A 19,806-nucleotide genomic window follows, 5' to 3' on the forward strand; every position below is an offset into this window, starting at 1 on the left:
GGCAGGGATGGAAGTGATGCATGGGCTCACCAACATGGACTTCTATTCAGCAAGACCAACCTGGCTACAACCACTGCTAAGTGACCAATCTGCCAGCAACTGAGACCAACAACACTTAGCCCCCAGTATGATACCATTTCCAAGACTGGTCAGCATGGCAGCAGGATGATTATGTTGGACTGCCTCCATCTTGGAAGGGGCAACGTTTTTTTCTTGCTGGAATAGACACTCTGGATACACATTTTTCCTTCCCTGCATGCAATTATTCTCCCCCTCCCCCAGTTTTATACCTTTATTTGACAATAAGTGATTAATTCCCATCCACATCAACTGTCTGTAGGTTTTTGAGAGTGGTGACAGGTACAAAGGTAACCAGTGTATAGAGCTTGTCTGGTGAATCTTCATCTTTGTTACGTTTCATGGACAACCACACATGGATATGGTATGGAACATTCCTTATTCCTTTAGCCCAGACAGCTTTGTTCCCATCTCCTTCATGGCAAATTTCTGGGTCTTTTTGAGTGCCCAGTGGCACGCTTCTTGAAACCTACTCCACGGATGCACTTGTGAATGTTGATGGTGTGTTCTCTGGTCACTATCTCAATAATGGCAGAATGGACCTTATTCTTCTCACCATCCTTCTTTGCAGGAGCCGTTCTGCTGGGCCCAGGTTGGAAAGGAAGTGTATACAATTATTCTGACCAGACTACTATCCATGGACTTACAGGTGCCTTATCCACGATCATGGTATTCCACACAGCATTACTTCTGATCAAAGAACTCCCTTCATAGCAAAAGAAGCACAGCAATGGGCCCATGCTCATGGAATTCATTGGCATCACCATGTTTTCCACCTTCTTGAAGCAACTGACTTGATAGAATGGTAGAATGGCCTTTTTTAAAAACGCTTATTTATTTTTGAGACAGAGAGAGACAGAGCATGAACGGGGGAGGGTCAGAGAGAGAGGGAGACACAGAATCCAAAACAGGCTCCAGACTCTGAGCTGTCAGCACAGAGCCCGACGCGGGGCTCAAACTCACGGACTGCGAGATCATGACCTGAGCTGAAGTCAGACGCTTAACCAACTGAGCCACCCAGGCGCCCCTAGAATGGCCTTTTGCAGACTCAGTTACATTGCAAGCTAGATGGCAATACCTTATTTCTTTAAAAAATTTTTTCATGTTTATTTTTTCGTTACAGAAAGAGAGACAGAACACTCGCGGCGGGGGGGGGGGGGGGGGTAGAGACAGAGAGAGACACAGAATCCAAAGCAGGCTCCAGGCTCTGAGCTGTCAGCACAGAGCCCAACGCAGGGCTCAAACTCACAAACCATGACATCATGACCTGAGCTGAAGTCAGATGCTTAACCAACTGAGCCACGCAGGTGTCCCAAGATGGCAATACCTTCTAAGACTGGGTCAAGGCTCTGCAGAAGGCTGTATATACTCTGAATCAGTATCCAACATATGACCCTGTTCCTCCCATAGGCAGGGTCCAAGAATCAAAGGGACCCACTAGAAAAATGTTTGCTTCCTGCTCCCATAACTTTGTGTTCTGCTGGCCTAGAGGCCTTAGTCTCATACGGATGAAGGTTTCCAGCAGAGGACACATTGAATTGGGAGTTAGGACTGCCACCCAGCCACATTGGGCTCCTCATGTCTCTGGGTCACCAGTCAAGGAAGGCAGTTACTGTACTGGCTGGAGTGACTGATCCTGATTACCAAAGACTGTTACTCAACAATGTAGGTAAGGAAGAGTGTGTCTGGATGTCTGGAATACAAGAGATCCCTCACAGTATCTCTTAGTACTACCACGGCCTGTGGTTTAGGTCAATGGAAAACCACAACAACCCAATTCAGGCAGGACTATTAGCGGCCCAGACCTTCCGGTATGAGTTAGTCAAAGAACAATGACCAAATGTTTTTTGGGTTTTGTTTTTGTTTTTGTTTTTGTTTTTGTTTTTGGCACAGAGGAAAGGGAAATGAAAGATGGTAGATATAAATACCGACAACCACGTGACCAGTTGCAGAAATGAGAACTGTAATTGTTATGAGTATTTCTTCTTTGTTATGAGCATGTTTCTATGTAGGGGTGTGTGTGCATGTGTGTGTGTGTGTGTGTGCGTGTGCGTCCATATGTGTGTGTATACATTCATCAATAGATAGAACAAATATAGTTTTCCTTTCCTCTGTTATCCCCATATCATGTTTCATAAGATGAATTGATTTTATTTCACAGTATTTACATTAAAAGATATCAAGTAGAAGAAGGAACATCACCCAAGGGCTTGCATCTCTACTGGTAAAAGGGTTAGTGTGTTTTCAGTTGTTTCATGTTATGTTGAAGTACGACTTTGTTATTGTCTTTACTTTGAGATTAGTAATAGTTTAAGGAGATTGTACAGATGTCAATATAAGAAGAGCAGGGCTGTGATGGTCAATTTCACACATCAACTTAGCTAGGCTATGGTGCTCAGTTGTGTAGTCAAACACTGGTCTAGGTATTTTGTAGCTGTGATTAACATCTACAATTAGTTGACTTTAAGTAAGGAGATTATACTCCATAGCTTCCTTAATAATGAAAACTAAGGTTTCTTGGGAAGGAAAGAATTCTGACTCAAGACTGTAATATATCAAGTCCTGTGTGAGTTCCAGCCTGCTACACTGCTCTATACATTCCTTTATTTATTTATTTTTATTTTTTTATTTTTTAAATATAATTTATTGTCAAATTGGTTTCCATACAACACCCAGTGCTCATCCCAACAGGCGCCCTCCTCAATGCCCATCACCCACTTTCCCCTCTCCCCCACCCCCCATCAACCCTCAGTTTGTTCTCAGTATTTAAGAGTCTCTTATGGTTTGCCTCCTTCCCTCTCTGTAACTATTCTTCCCCCTCCCCCTCCCCCCTGGTCTTCTGTTAAGTTTCTGAGGATCCACATAGGAGTGAAGACATATGGTATCTGTCTTTCTCTTCCTGACTTATTTCACTTAGCATAACACTCTCCAGTTCCATCCACGTTGCTACAAATGGCCAGATTTCATTCTTTCTCATTGCCAAGTAGTATTCCATTGTATATATAAACCACATCTCCTTTATCCATTCGTCAGTTGATGGACATTTAGGCTCTTTCCATAATTTGGCTATTGTTGAGAGTGCTGCTATAAACATTGGGGTACAAGTGCCCCTGTGCGTCAGAGCTCCTGTATCCCTTGGGTAAGTTCCTAGCAGTGCTATTGCTGGGTCATAGGGTAGATCTATTTTTAATTTGGGGGGGGGGGGAACCTCCACCCTGTTGTCCAGAAAGGCGGCACCAGTTGGCATTCCCACCAACAGTGCAAGAGGGTTCCCATTTCTCCACATCCTCTCCAACATCTATAGTCTCCTGATTTGTTCATTTTAGCCACTCTGACCGGCGTGAGGTGGTATCTCAGTGTGGTTTTGATTTTTATTTCCCTGATGAGGAGTAACGTTGAGCATCTTTTCATGTGCCTGTTGGCCATCTGGATGTCTTCTTTAGAGAAGTGTCTATTCATGTCTTCTGCCCATTTCGGCACTGGATTATTTGTTTTTCGGGTGTGGAGTTTGGGGAGCTCTTTATAGATTTTGGATACTAGCCCTTCGTCCGATATGTCATTTGCAAATATCTTTTCACATTCCGTCAGTTGCCTTTTAGTTTTGTTGATTATTTCCTTTGCAGTGCAGAAGCTTTTTATCTTCATGAGGTCCCAATAGTTCATTTTGGCTTTTAATTCCCTTACCTTTGGAAATGTGTCAAGTAAGAAACTGCTGTGGCTGAGGTCAGAGAAGTTTTCTCCTGCTTTCTCCTCTAAGGTTTTGATGGTTTCCTGTCTCACATTCAGGTTCTTCATCCATTTTGAGTTTATTTTTGTGATTGGTGTAACAAAGTGGTTTAGTTTCATTCTTTTGCATGTTTCTGTCCAGTTGTCCCAGCACCATTTGTTAAAGAGACTGTCTTTTTTCCATTGGATATTCTTTCCTGCTTTGTCAAAGATTAGTTGGCCATACATTTGTGGGTCCAATTCTGGAGTCTCTATTCTATTTCTTTGGTCTACGTGTCTGTTTTGGTGCCAATACCGTACTGTCTTGATGATTACAGCTTTGTAGTGGAGGCTAAAGTCTGGGATTGTGATGCCTTCCGCTTTGGTTTTCTTATTCAATATTACTTTGGCTATTCGGGGTCTTTTGTGGTTCCACACAAATTTTAGGATTGCTTGTCCTAGCTTTGAGAAGAATGCTGGTGCAATTTTGATTGGGATTTCATTGAATGTGTAGATAGCTTTGGGTAGTATTGACATTTTAACAATATTTATTCTTCCCATACATGAGCATGGAATGTTTTTCCATTTCTTTGTGTCTTCTTCAATTTCCTTCATAAGCGTTCTATAATTTTCAGCATACAGATGTTTTACATCTTTGGTTAGATTTATTCCTAGGTATTTTACGATTCTTGGTGCAATTGTGAATGGGATTAGTTTCTTCATTTGTCTTTCTGTTGCTTCATTATTGGTGTATAAAGATGCAACTCATTTCTGTACATTGATTTTGTATCTTGCGACTTTGCTGAATTCATGTATTAGCTCTAGCAGACTTTTGGTGGAGTCTGTCGGGTTTTCCATGTATAGTATCATGTCATCTGCAAGAAGTGAAAGCTTGACTTCTTCTTTGCCAATTTTGATGCCTTTGATTTCCTTTTCTTGTCTGATTGCTGATGCTAGAACTTCCAACACTATGTTAAACAACAGCGGTGAGAGTGGACATCCCTGTCGTGTTCCTGATCTCAGGGAAAAAGCTCTCAGTTTTTCCCCATTGAGGATGATGTTAGCTGTGGGCTTTTCATAAATGGCTTTTATGATGTTTGAGTATGTTTCTTCTATCCCGACATTCTTGAAGATTTTTATTAAGAAAGTTTGCTGAATTTTGTCAAATGCTTTTTCTGCATTGATTGACAAGATCACATGGTTTCTATCTTTTCTTTTGTTAATGTGATGTATCACGTTCATTGATTTGTGAATGTTGAACCAGCCCTGCATCCCAGGAATGAATCCCACTTGATCATGGTGAATAATTCTCTTTATATGCTGTTGAATTCGATTTGCTAGTATCTTATTGAGAATTTTTGCATCCATATTCATCGGGGACATTGGCCTTTAGTTCTCTTTTTTTACTGGGTCTCTGTCTGGTTTAAGAATCAAAGTAATACTGGCTTCATAGAATGAGTCTGGAAATTTTCCTTCCCTTTCTATTTTTTGGAATAGCTTGAGAAGGATAGGTATTATCTCTGCTTTAAACGTTTGGTAGAACTCCCCTGGGAATCCATCTGGTCCTGGACTCTTATTTGTTGGGAGATTTTTGATGATTGATTCAATTTCTTTGCTGGTTATGGGTCTGTTCAAGCTTTCTATTTCCTCCTGATTGAGGTTTGGAAGAGTGTGGGTGTTTAGGAATGTGTCCATTTCTTCCAGGTTGTCCAGTTTGTTGGCATGTAATTTTTCATAGTATTCCCTGATAATTGCTTGTATTTCTGAGGGATTGGTTGTAATAATTCCATTTTCTTTGGTGATTTTATCTATTTGGGTCCTCTCCCCTTTCTTTCTGAGAAGCCTGGCTAGAGGTTTATCAGTTTTGTTTATTTTTTCAAAACACCAACTCTTGGTTTCGTTGATCTGCTCTACAGTTTTTTTTAGATTCTATATTGTTTATTTCTGCTCTGATCTTTATTATTTCTCTTCTTCTTCTGGGTTTGGGGTGTCTTTGCTGTTCTGCTTCTATTTCCTTTAGGTGTGCTGGTCGATTTTTTATTTGGGATTTTTCTTGTTTCTTGAGCTAGGCCTGGATTGCAATGTATTTTCCTCTCAGGACTGCCTTCACTGCATCCCAAAGCATTTGGATTGTTGTATTTTCATATTCGTTTGTTTCCATATATCTTTTAATTTTTTCTCTAATTGTCTGGTTTACCCACTCATTCTTTAGTAGGGTGTTCTTTAACCTCCATGCTTTTGGAGGTTTTCCAGACTTTTTCCTGTGGTTGATTCCAAGTTTCATAGCATTGTGGTCTGAAAGCATGCGTGGTATGATTTCAATTCTTGTATACTTATGAAGGGCTGTCTTGTGACGCAGTATGTGATCTATCTTGGAGAATGTTCCATGTGCACTCGAGAAGAAAGTATATTCTGTTGCTTTGGGATGCAGAATTCTAAATATATCTGTCAAATCCATCTGAGCCAATGTATCATTCAGGGCCCTTGTTTCTTTATTGACCATGTTTCTAGATGATCTATCCATTTCTGTAAGTGGAGTGTTAAAGTCCCCTGCAATTACCACATTCTTATCAATAAGGTTGTTTATGTTTGTGATTAATTTTTTATATATTTGGGGGCTCCCATAGTCGGCGCATAGACATTTATAATTGCTAGCTCTTCCTGATGGATAGACCCTGTGATTATTATATAATGCCCTTCTTCATCTCTTGTTCCAGCCATTAATTTAAAGTCTAGTTTGTCTGATATAAGTATGGCTACTCCAGCTTTCTTTTGCCTTCCAGTAGCATGGTAGATAGTTCTCTCTCCCTTCACTTTCAATCTGAAGGTGTCCTCAGGTCTACATTGAGTCTCTTGTAGACAGCAAATAGATGGGTCTTGTTTTTTTAATCCATTCTGATACCCTATGTCTTTTGGTTGGAGCATTTAGTCAATTTATATTCAGTGTTATTATTGAAAGATATGGGTTTAGAGTCATTGTGATGTCTGTAGTTTTCATGCTTGTAGCGATGTCTCTGGTACTTTGTGGTCCTTGCAACATTTCACTCACAGAGTCCCCATTAGGATCTCTTGGGCTGGTTTAGTGGTGACGAATTCCTTCAGTGTTTGTTTGTTTTGGAAAACCTTTATCTCTCCTTCTATTCTGAATGACAGGCTTGTTGGGTGAAGGATTCCTGGCTGCATATTTTTTCCATTCATCACATTGAAGATTTCCCGCCATTCTTTTCTGGCCTGCCAAGTTTCAGTAGATAGATCTTAGTTTCATTGACCTGTTCTACTGGTGTTTTTTTTTTCTTCTACATTGTTTTTTTTGTTTGTTTTTTTTTTTTTGCTCTAATCTTTGTTTCCCTTCTGATAGCTTTAAGTTTTGTTTGCTGTTCCTTTTCTAGCTCCTTCAGGTGTAAGTTTAAATTGTATGTGGAGACCTTTCTTGATTCTTGATCTTGGCCTGAATTGCAATATACTTTCTTCTTAGGACTGCTTTTCCTGCATCCCAAAGTGTTTGAGATACCACCTACACCTATCAGAATGACTAAAGTTAACTCAGGAAACAACAGATATTGGCAAGGATTTGGAGAAAGAATATCTCTTGCACTATTGGTGGGAATGCAAACTGGTGTAGCCACTTTGGAAAACAGTATGGAGGATCCTCAAAAAATTAAAAATAGAACTACCCTATGACCCAGAAATTGCACTACTAGGTATTTATACAAAGGATATAAAAATGTTGATGTGAAGGGACAACTCACCCCAATGTTTATAGCAGCACTATCTACAATAGTCAAACTATGGAGTGAGCCCAAATGTCTGTTGACTGATGAATGGATAAAGAAGATGTGGTACATATATACAATGGAATATTATTCAGAGGTAAAACAGAATGAAATGCTGTAATTTGCAACAACATGGATGGAACTAAAGTGTATTATGCTAAGTGAAATAAATCACAGAAAGAAAAAAATCATATGATTTCACTCATATTTGGAATTTAAGAAACAAAACAAACAATCGTAGCAGGGAAAAAGAGTGAGGCAAACCAAGACACAGACTGTTGACTATGGAGAACATACTGATGTTTATCAGAGGGGATGTGGGGGGGAGATGGGTGAAATAGGAAATGGGGAATAAGAAGTGCATTTTTGATGCACACCATGTGTTGTATGGAAGTGTTGAATCACTATATTGTACACTTGAAACTAATATTACATTGTATGTTAACTATCTGGAATATAAATAAAAACTTTAAAAAATAAAATTAAAAGACTTTAATTTTCAGGTTAGAACAACTGTAAATTGAATTACAATGATATTCTATTTTGTTCCTGTTAAAATCATGATTTTCTTTCTCCTTTTGCTTGTATGCGGTGATTCAACAATGATAAACACCTTATTAAATAAATGATTATATACATTGTAGAAAACACTTCTGTGTTTCTAATATATAGGAATATGAAATGTTCTACCTTTCTTCTCAGTTGTAACAAGATGTTTTATTTGCCCAAGTGAGTTTTACTTAAATTTAATTTTTCCACTACCTTTTACTATAGTAGCTTTCAGGAAGACCTCTCAAAGGAAAGATGATGGAAATTAATCTTTTACTGGCTTATTTAACCAGAAGAATACAGCAAAACTAGGGGGAGTTCAGTTCTTGGTACTTGTTTTAAGTGTTACCAGCTTCCATAAAGAAAGACTACAAGAGGGGAGGGAATCAAGATGGTGGAACAGCATGGAAGGTTTTTTTGTGTTTCCAGTACATGAAATAGAGCCAGACCAACACTTAACCATCCTGCATGCCTAGAAAACTGATCTGAGGATTAACACAACAGTCTGCATAACCTGAACCACAGAATTCAGAAGGTACGTGGCACAGAGAGGTGAACTTGGGGAGAAAGAAGCCATGGCAAGGGAGGTGCTTTTGCGGGCAGAGAGAGGATGGAGATGGGGGAGGAGAATACAGGAAAAGCACCCCTCCCCAAAAGCAGATGGAGAGAAAGTGGAAACTTGGAAACAGCCGCAAGAACTAACCTAAAAAGGGAGAAAGGAGAGTGTTTAAGTTCCATTAAGACTGTAAACAAGGGGAGCACAAAGGCTGCAACTCCACAGCTTGATACCTGGTGGTGCTCTGGTGGGAAGGGCGGATCCCCAGGAACAGAGTGGGGTCCGGGAGGTTCTCAGGCCACACAGAAAAAAGCAGTTCCACTTCTGGAAGGACATTTGGTGGAGATTGTTGAAGCCACCTGGTCCCAGAAGACCCCAGAAAATGGCCACATTCGCTGGTGCTGGAACAAGGTCATTAAGGTTGAAGGCTGGTGCCAGATGTGTGTGATTTTCCATAATCCCTGAAACGCTGCTGCTACACTATCTCGTGAACTTTTCTCAGGTGGGCTGGCGCCCGGCCGCAGTCTCTGGGCATCAGCAGCAGCATGGTCCCGCAAGCGTTCCTGGGTGCAGCCAGCATTTGGCCATTGCTCAATGAGACCCTCCACAGTTGAGCAGAGAGGGTCAAAGCCACAGCCCCTCAGAAGTAAGGGGACAGGGAAAACGGCCACATCTGAGACAAAACTCGGGAGAGAGGTACTGCCTCTCTATTATTCTAAATTCTAAATTCACTTTCTGTTATATTGTTTGAATCGTTTTTGATCAGTTCGTCAGCTGCCATTATTTCCTGGAGGTTTTTTGAGGGGAATACTTCTGTTTCGTCATTTTGGATAGTCCCTGGAGTGGTGTGGAACTGCGGGGCACTTGCCCTGTGCTGTCTTGAATAACTTCCATTGGTGGGTGGGGCCGCAGTCAGACCTGATGTCTACCCCCAGCCCACCGCTGGGGGCCACAGTCAGACTGGTGTGTGCCTTCTCTTTCCCTCTCCCAGGAGCGGGATTCACTGTGGGGTGGCATGGCCCATCTGGGCTACTTGCACACTGCCAGGCTTGTGGTGCTGGGGATTTGGCGTATTAGCTGGGGTGGATCGGCAAGGTGCACAGGGGCGGGAGGGCCAGGCTCAGCTTGCTTTTCCTTCGGAGATCTGCTTCTGGAGGGGCCCTGTGGCACCGGGAGGGAGTCAGACTCGTCGGAGGGATGGATCCGCAGAAGCACAGCCTCGGGTGTTTTCACGGTGCAAGCAAGTTCCCTGGAAGGAACTGCTTCCCTTTGGGATTTTGGCTGGGGGATGGGCGAGGGAGATGGTGCTGGCGAGTGCCTTTATTCCCCGCCAAGCTGAGCTCTGTTGTCCGGGGCTCAACAACTCTCCCTTCCGTTGTCTTCCAGCCCTCCGGTTCTCCAAGCAGAGCTGTTAGCTTATAACCTTCCAGATGTTAAGTCCCGCTTGCTGTCAGAACACTCTCCGTCCAGCCCCTCTGCTTTTGCAAGCCAGACTCTGGGGCTCTGCTTGGCTGGCAGGCCACCCCTCTGCCCTGGCTCCCTCCCACCAGTCCGTGTAGCCTGCACCGCCTCCCCACCCTTCCTAACCTCTTCTGTGGGCCTCTCGTCTGCGCTTGGCTCTGGAGACTCTGTTTTGCTAGTCTTCTAGCGGTTTTCTGGGTTATTTAGGCAGGTGTAGGTGGAATCTAAGTGATCAGCAGGATGCGGTGATCCCAGAGTCCTCCTACGCCGCCATCTTCCAAGCTCGGAATGAAAAATACTTTTAATAAAAATTGGAAATAAAAATGAATTTTTTCTTTCTGTATTCAAGAGAAGGAAAAGAAATGAAAAAGAGAATAAAAAAAAGAAAAAAAGGAAATTATTTGAAAATTTGAAAAAGTGAATACACTAGAGTAAAATAAAAGGATGGAAGTAAAATAGAATTTGAAAAAACTTACACAAAAGTAAAAAATACAGTAAAAAATTAAAGAAAAATATTTTTAATAAAAATTGAAAATAAAAATGATTTTTTTCTCTTTCTGTATTAAAGAAAAATAAAAAAAGTGAAAAAGAGGGAAAAAAAAGAAAGAAAATTGAATAGATGGACCTGCGAATGGATTGAAATATGACTGAAATTATTTCGTTTTCCCCTAGAAGTCAGACTATGAAGCACTTTATAGTCCATAAACTAAGCAGGTGGTGAGACTTGTGTTCCTGAAGAGCGAGGTTGGCCCACTTGGGTGGGATGTAGTGTAATGGCTCCTTCCTCCACTAGATGGCGCTGCTAGCTTACTGGGGTGGAATGTTGTGGCGCTCGTAGGTGCATATGCACATGCACGAGATCGGTGAAAATGGTGTCACCCAGCTACCCAGTCTCTAGTATCGGAGCTCTGTTCTCCCAATCAGCAATCGCACACCCATCCTCTGTCTTCAGCTTTTGTCCACTCCCCGCTTCTTCACTGTCCGTGACCAAGCCCCAGGCAGTACCTCTCTCCCGAGTTTTGTCTCAGATGTGGCCGTTTTCCCTGTCCCCTTACTTCTGAGGGGCTGTGGCTTTGACCCTCTCTGCTCAACTGTGGAGGGTCTCATTGAGCAATGGCCAAATGCTGGCTGCACCCAGGAACGCTTGCGGGACCATGCTGCTGCTGATGCCCAGAGACTGCGGCCGGGCGCCAGCCCACCTGAGAAAAGTTCACGAGATAGTGTAGCAGCAGCGTTTCAGGGATTATGGAAAATCACACACATCTGGCACCAGCCTTCAACCTTAATGACCTTGTTCCAGCACCAGCGAATGTGGCCATTTTCTGGGGTCTTCTGGGACCAGGTGGCTTCAACAATCTCCACCAAATGTCCTTCCAGAAGTGGAACTGCTTTTTTCTGTGTGGCCTGAGAACCTCCCGGACCCCACTCTGTTCCTGGGGATCCGCCCTTCCCACCAGAGCACCACCAGGTATCAAGCTGTGGAGTTGCAGCCTTTGTGCTCCCCTTGTTTACAGTCTTAATGGAACTTAAACACTCTCCTTTCTCCCTTTTTAGGTTAGTTCTTGCGGCTGTTTCCAAGTTTCCACTTTCTCTCCATCTGCTTTTGGGGAGGGGTGCTTTTCCTGTATTCTCCTCCCCCATCTCCATCCTCTCTCTGCCCGCAAAAGCACCTCCCTTGCCATGGCTTCTTTCTCCCCAAGTTCACCTCTCTGTGCCACGTACCTTCTGAATTCTGTGGTTCAGGTTATGCAGACTGTTGTGTTAATCCTCAGATCAGTTTTCTAGGCATGCAGGATGGTTAAGTGTTGGTCTGGCTCTATTTCATGTACTGGAAACACAAAAAAACCTTCCATGCTGTTCCACCATCTTGATTCCCTCCCCTCTTGTAGTCTTTCTTTATGGAAGCTGGTAACACTTAAAACAAGTACCAAGAACTGAACTCCCCCTAGTTTTGCTGTATTCTTCTGGTTAAATAAGCCAGTAAAAGATTAATTTCCATCATCTTTCCTTTGAGAGGTCTTCCTGAAAGCTACTATAGTAAAAGGTAGTGGAAAAATTAAATTTAAGTAAAACTCACTTGGGCAAATAAAACATCTTGTTACAACTGAGAAGAAAGGTAGAACATTTCATATTCCTATATATTAGAAACACAGAAGTGTTTTCTACAATGTATATAATCATTTATTTAATAAGGTGTTTATCATTGTTGAATCACCGCATACAAGCAAAAGGAGAAAGAAAATCATGATTTTAACAGGAACAAAATAGAATATCATTGTAATTCAATTTACAGTTGTTCTAACCTGAAAATTAAAGTCTTTTAATTTTATTTTTTAAAGTTTTTATTTATATTCCAGATAGTTAACATACAATGTAATATTAGTTTCAAGTGTACAATATAGTGATTCAACACTTCCATACAACACATGGTGTGCATCAAAAATGCACTTCTTATTCCCCATTTCCTATTTCACCCATCTCCCCCCCACATCCCCTCTGATAAACATCAGTATGTTCTCCATAGTCAACAGTCTGTGTCTTGGTTTGCCTCACTCTTTTTCCCTGCTACGATTGTTTGTTTTGTTTCTTAAATTCCAAATATGAGTGAAATCATATGATTTTTTTCTTTCTGTGATTTATTTCACTTAGCATAATACACTTTAGTTCCATCCATGTTGTTGCAAATTACAGCATTTCATTCTGTTTTACCTCTGAATAATATTCCATTGTATATATGTACCACATCTTCTTTATCCATTCATCAGTCAACAGACATTTGGGCTCACTCCATAGTTTGACTATTGTAGATAGTGCTGCTATAAACATTGGGGTGAGTTGTCCCTTCACATCAACATTTTTATATCCTTTGTATAAATACCTAGTAGTGCAATTTCTGGGTCATAGGGTAGTTCTATTTTTAATTTTTTGAGGATCCTCCATACTGTTTTCCAAAGTGGCTACACCAGTTTGCATTCCCACCAATAGTGCAAGAGATATTCTTTCTCCAAATCCTTGCCAATATCTGTTGTTTCCTGAGTTAACTTTAGTCATTCTGATAGGTGTAGGTGGTATCTCAAACACTTTGGGATGCAGGAAAAGCAGTCCTAAGAAGAAAGTATATTGCAATTCAGGCCAAGATCAAGAATCAAGAAAGGTCTCCACATACAATTTAAACTTACACCTGAAGGAGCTAGAAAAGGAACAGCAAACAAAACTTAAAGCTATCAGAAGGGAAACAAAGATTAGAGCAAAAAAAAAAAAACAAACAAAAAAAACAATGTAGAAGAAAAAAAAAACACCAGTAGAACAGGTCAATGAAACTAAGATCTATCTACTGAAACTTGGCAGGCCAGAAAAGAATGGCGGGAAATCTTCAATGTGATGAATGGAAAAAATATGCAGCCAGGAATCCTTCACCCAACAAGCCTGTCATTCAGAATAGAAGGAGAGATAAAGGTTTTCCAAAACAAACAAACACTGAAGGAATTCGTCACCACTAAACCAGCCCAAGAGATCCTAATGGGGACTCTGTGAGTGAAATGTTGCAAGGACCACAAAGTACCAGAGACATCGCTACAAGCATGAAAACTACAGACATCACAATGACTCTAAACCCATATCTTTCAATAATAACACTGAATATAAATTGACTAAATGCTCCAACCAAAAGACATAGGGTATCAGAATGGATTAAAAAAACAAGACCCATCTATTTGCTGTCTACAAGAGACTCAATGTAGACCTGAGGACACCTTCAGATTGAAAGTGAAGGGAGAGAGAACTATCTACCATGCTACTGGAAGGCAAAAGAAAGCTGGAGTAGCCATACTTATATCAGACAAACTAGACTTTAAATTAATGGCTGGAACAAGAGATGAAGAAGGGCATTATATAATAATCACAGGGTCTATCCATCAGGAAGAGCTAGCAATTATAAATGTCTATGCGCCGACTATGGGAGCCCCCAAATATATAAAAAATTAATCACAAACATAAACAACCTTATTGATAAGAATGTGGTAATTGCAGGGGACTTTAACACTCCACTTACAGAAATGGATAGATCATCTAGAAACATGGTCAATAAAGAAACAAGGGCCCTGAATGATACATTGGCTCAGATGGATTTGACAGATATATTTAGAATTCTGCATCCCAAAGCAACAGAATATACTTTCTTCTCGAGTGCACATGGAACATTCTCCAAGATAGATCACATACTGCGTCACAAGACAGCCCTTCATAAGTATACAAGAATTGAAATCATACCACGCATGCTTTCAGACCACAATGCTATGAAACTTGGAATCAACCACAGGAAAAAGTCTGGAAAACCTCCAAAAGCATGGAGGTTAAAGAACACCCTACTAAAGAATGAGTGGGTAAACCAGACAATTAGAGAAAAAATTAAAAGATATATGGAAACAAACGAATATGAAAATACAACAATCCAAATGCTTTGGGATGCAGTGAAGGCAGTCCTGAGAGGAAAATACATTGCAATCCAGGCCTAGCTCAAGAAACAAGAAAAATCCCAAATAAAAAATCGACCAGCACACCTAAAGGAAATAGAAGCAGAACAGCAAAGACACCCCAAACCCAGAAGAAGAAGAGAAATAATAAAGATCAGAGCAGAAATAAACAATATAGAATCTAAAAAAAACTGTAGAGCAGATCAACGAAACCAAGAGTTGGTGTTTTGAAAAAATAAACAAAACTGATAAACCTCTAGCCAGGCTTCTCAGAAAGAAAGGGGAGAGGACCCAAATAGATAAAATCACCAAAGAAAATGGAATTATTACAACCAATCCCTCAGAAATACAAGCAATTATCAGGGAATACTATGAAAAATTACATGCCAACAAACTGGACAACCTGGAAGAAATGGACACATTCCTAAACACCCACACTCTTCCAAACCTCAATCAGGAGGAAATAGAAAGCTTGAACAGACCCATAACCAGCAAAGAAATTGAATCAATCATCAAAAATCTCCCAACAAATAAGAGTCCAGGACCAGATGGATTCCCAGGGGAGTTCTACCAAACGTTTAAAGCAGAGATAATACCTATCCTTCTCAAGCTATTCCAAAAAATAGAAAGGGAAGGAAAATTTCCAGACTCATTCTATGAAGCCAGTATTACTTTGATTCTTAAACCAGACAGAGACCCAGTAAAAAAAGAGAACTAAAGGCCAATGTCCCCGATGAATATGGATGCAAAAATTCTCAATAAGATACTAGCAAATCGAATTCAACAGCATATAAAGAGAATTATTCACCATGATCAAGTGGGATTCATTCCTGGGATGCAGGGCTGGTTCAACATTCACAAATCAATGAACGTGATACATCACATTAACAAAAGAAAAGATAGAAACCATGTGATCTTGTCAATCAATGCAGAAAAAGCATTTGACAAAATTCAGCAAACTTTCTTAATAAAAATCTTCAAGAATGTCGGGATAGAAGAAACATACTCAAACATCATAAAAGCCATTTATGAAAAGCCCACAGCTAACATCATCCTCAATGGGGAAAAACTGAGAGCTTTTTCCCTGAGATCAGGAACACGACAGGGATGTCCACTCTCACCGCTGTTGTTTAACATAGTGTTGGAAGTTCTAGCATCAGCAATCAGACAAGAAAAGGAAATCAAAGGCATCAAAATTGGCAAAGAAGAAGTCAAGCTTTCACTTCTTGCAGATGACATGATACTATACATGGAAAACCCGACAGACTCCACCAAAAGTCTGCTAGAGCTAATACATGAATTCAGCAAAGTCGCAAGATACAAAATCAATGTACAGAAATGAGTTGCATCTTTATACACCAATAATGAAGCAACAGAAAGACAAATGAAGAAACTAATCCCATTCACAATTGCACCAAGAATCGTAAAATACCTAGGAATAAATCTAACCAAAGATGTAAAACATCTGTATGCTGAAAATTATAGAACGCTTATGAAGGAAATTGAAGAAGACACAAAGAAATGGAAAAACATTCCATGCTCATGTATGGGAAGAATAAATATTGTTAAAATGTCAATACTACCCAAAGCTATCTACACATTCAATGAAATCCCAATCAAAATTGCACCAGCATTCTTCTCAAAGCTAGGACAAGCAATCCTAAAATTTGTGTGGAACCACAAAAGACCCCGAATAGCCAAAGTAATATTGAATAAGAAAACCAAAGCGGAAGGCATCACAATCCCAGACTTTAGCCTCCACTACAAAGCTGTAATCATCAAGACAGTACGGTATTGGCACCAAAACAGACACGTAGACCAAAGAAATAGAATAGAGACTCCAGAATTGGACCCACAAATGTATGGCCAACTAATCTTTGACAAAGCAGGAAAGAATATCCAATGGAAAAAAGACAGTCTCTTTAACAAATGGTGCTGGGACAACTGGACAGAAACATGCAAAAGAATGAAACTAAACCACTTTGTTACACCAATCACAAAAATAAACTCAAAATGGATGAAGAACCTGAATGTGAGACAGGAAACCATCAAAACCTTAGAGGAGAAAGCAGGAGAAAACTTCTCTGACCTCAGCCACAGCAGTTTCTTACTTGACACATTTCCAAAGGTAAGGGAATTAAAAGCCAAAATGAACTATTGGGACCTCATGAAGATAAAAAGCTTCTGCACTGCAAAGGAAATAATCAACAAAACTAAAAGGCAACTGACGGAATGTGAAAAGATATTTGCAAATGACATATCGGACGAAGGGCTAGTATCCAAAATCTATAAAGAGCTCCCCAAACTCCACACCCGAAAAACAAATAATCCAGTGCCGAAATGGGCAGAAGACATGAATAGACACTTCTCTAAAGAAGACATCCAGATGGCCAACAGGCACATGAAAAGATGCTCAACGTTACTCCTCATCAGGGAAATAAAAATCAAAACCACACTGAGATACCACCTCACGCCGGTCAGAGTGGCTAAAATGAACAAATCAGGAGACTATAGATGTTGGAGAGGATGTGGAGAAATGGGAACCCTCTTGCACTGTTGGTGGGAATGCCAACTGGTGCCGCCTTTCTGGACAACAGGGTGGAGGTTCCCCCCCCCCCCAAATTAAAAATAGATCTACCCTATGACCCAGCAATAGCACTGCTAGGAACTTACCCAAGGGATACAGGAGCTCTGACGCACAGGGGCACTTGTACCCCAATGTTTATAGCAGCACTCTCAACAATAGCCAAATTATGGAAAGAGCCTAAATGTCCATCAACTGACGAATGGATAAAGGAGATGTGGTTTATATATACAATGGAATACTACTTGGCAATGAGAAAGAATGAAATCTGGCCATTTGTAGCAACGTGGATGGAACTGGAGAGTGTTATGCTAAGTGAAATAAGTCAGGAAGAGAAAGACAGATACCATATGTCTTCACTCCTATGTGGATCCTCAGAAACTTAACAGAAGACCAGGGGGGAGGGGGAGGGGGAAGAATAGTTACAGAGAGGGAAGGAGGCAAACCATAAGAGACTCTTAAATACTGAGAACAAACTGAGGGTTGATGGGGGGTGGGGGAGAGGGGAAAGTGGGTGATGGGCATTGAGGAGGGCGCCTGTTGGGATGAGCACTGGGTGTTGTATGGAAACCAATTTGACAATAAATTATATTTAAAAAATAAAAAAATAAAAATAAATAAATAAAGGAATGTATAGAGCAGTGTAGCAGGCTGGAACTCACACAGGACTTGATATATTACAGTCTTGAGTCAGAATTCTTTCCTTCCCAAGAAACCTTAGTTTTCATTATTAAGGAAGCTATGGAGTATAATCTCCTTACTTAAAGTCAACTAATTGTAGATGTTAATCACAGCTACAAAATACCTAGACCAGTGTTTGACTACACAACTGAGCACCATAGCCTAGCTAAGTTGATGTGTGAAATTGACCATCACAGCCCTGCTCTTCTTATATTGACATCTGTACAATCTCCTTAAACTATTACTAATCTCAAAGTAAAGACAATAACAAAGTCGTACTTCAACATAACATGAAACAACTGAAAACACACTAACCCTTTTACCAGTAGAGATGCAAGCCCTTGGGTGATGTTCCTTCTTCTACTTGATATCTTTTAATGTAAATACTGTGAAATAAAATCAATTCATCTTATGAAACATGATATGGGGATAACAGAGGAAAGGAAAACTATATTTGTTCTATCTATTGATGAATGTATACACACACATATGGACGCACACGCACACACACACACACACACATGCACACACACCCCTACATAGAAACATGCTCATAACAAAGAAGAAATACTCATAACAATTACAGTTCTCATTTCTGCAACTGGTCACGTGGTTGTCGGTATTTATATCTACCATCTTTCATTTCCCTTTCCTCTGTGCCAAAAACAAAAACAAAAACAAAAACAAAAACAAAACCCAAAAAACATTTGGTCATTGTTCTTTGACTAACTCATACCGGAAGGTCTGGGCCGCTAATAGTCCTGCCTGAATTGGGTTGTTGTGGTTTTCCATTGACCTAAACCACAGGCCGTGGTAGTACTAAGAGATACTGTGAGGGATCTCTTGTATTCCAGACATCCAGACACACTCTTCCTTACCTACATTGTTGAGTAACAGTCTTTGGTAATCAGGATCAGTCACTCCAGCCAGTACAGTAACTGCCTTCCTTGACTGGTGACCCAGAGACATGAGGAGCCCAATGTGGCTGGGTGGCAGTCCTAACTCCCAATTCAATGTGTCCTCTGCTGGAAACCTTCATCCGTATGAGACTAAGGCCTCTAGGCCAGCAGAACACAAAGTTATGGGAGCAGGAAGCAAACATTTTTCTAGTGGGTCCCTTTGATTCTTGGACCCTGCCTATGGGAGGAACAGGGTCATATGTTGGATACTGATTCAGAGTATATACAGCCTTCTGCAGAGCCTTGACCCAGTCTTAGAAGGTATTGCCATCTTGGGACACCTGCGTGGCTCAGTTGGTTAAGCATCTGACTTCAGCTCAGGTCATGATGTCATGGTTTGTGAGTTTGAGCCCTGCGTTGGGCTCTGTGCTGACAGCTCAGAGCCTGGAGCCTGCTTTGGATTCTGTGTCTCTCTCTGTCTCTACCCCCCCCCCCCCCCCGCCGCGAGTGTTCTGTCTCTCTTTCTGTAACGAAAAAATAAACATGAAAAAATTTTTTAAAGAAATAAGGTATTGCCATCTAGCTTGCAATGTAACTGAGTCTGCAAAAGGCCATTCTAGGGGCGCCTGGGTGGCTCAGTTGGTTAAGCGTCTGACTTCAGCTCAGGTCATGATCTCGCAGTCCGTGAGTTTGAGCCCCGCGTCGGGCTCTGTGCTGACAGCTCAGAGTCTGGAGCCTGTTTTGGATTCTGTGTCTCCCTCTCTCTCTGACCCTCCCCCGTTCATGCTCTGTCTCTCTCTGTCTCAAAAATAAATAAGCGTTTTTAAAAAAGGCCATTCTACCATTCTATCAAGTCAGTTGCTTCAAGAAGGTGGAAAACATGGTGATGCCAATGAATTCCATGAGCATGGGCCCATTGCTGTGCTTCTTTTGCTATGAAGGGAGTTCTTTGATCAGAAGTAATGCTGTGTGGAATACCATGATCGTGGATAAGGCACCTGTAAGTCCATGGATAGTAGTCTGGTCAGAATAATTGTATACACTTCCT

General features: G+C 41.0%; 1 pseudogene; it reads right to left on the reverse strand.

Annotated features, from left to right (window-relative positions):
• Nucleotides 1-279: 279 nt before the first annotated feature.
• LOC122477531 lies at nucleotides 280-677 on the reverse strand (annotated as a pseudogene).
• Nucleotides 678-19,806: the final 19,129 nt, after the last annotated feature.

Source organism: Prionailurus bengalensis, chromosome X (assembly GCF_016509475.1).
Source record: "Prionailurus bengalensis isolate Pbe53 chromosome X, Fcat_Pben_1.1_paternal_pri, whole genome shotgun sequence".
In the NCBI taxonomy this organism is placed as follows: domain Eukaryota; kingdom Metazoa; phylum Chordata; class Mammalia; order Carnivora; family Felidae; genus Prionailurus; species Prionailurus bengalensis.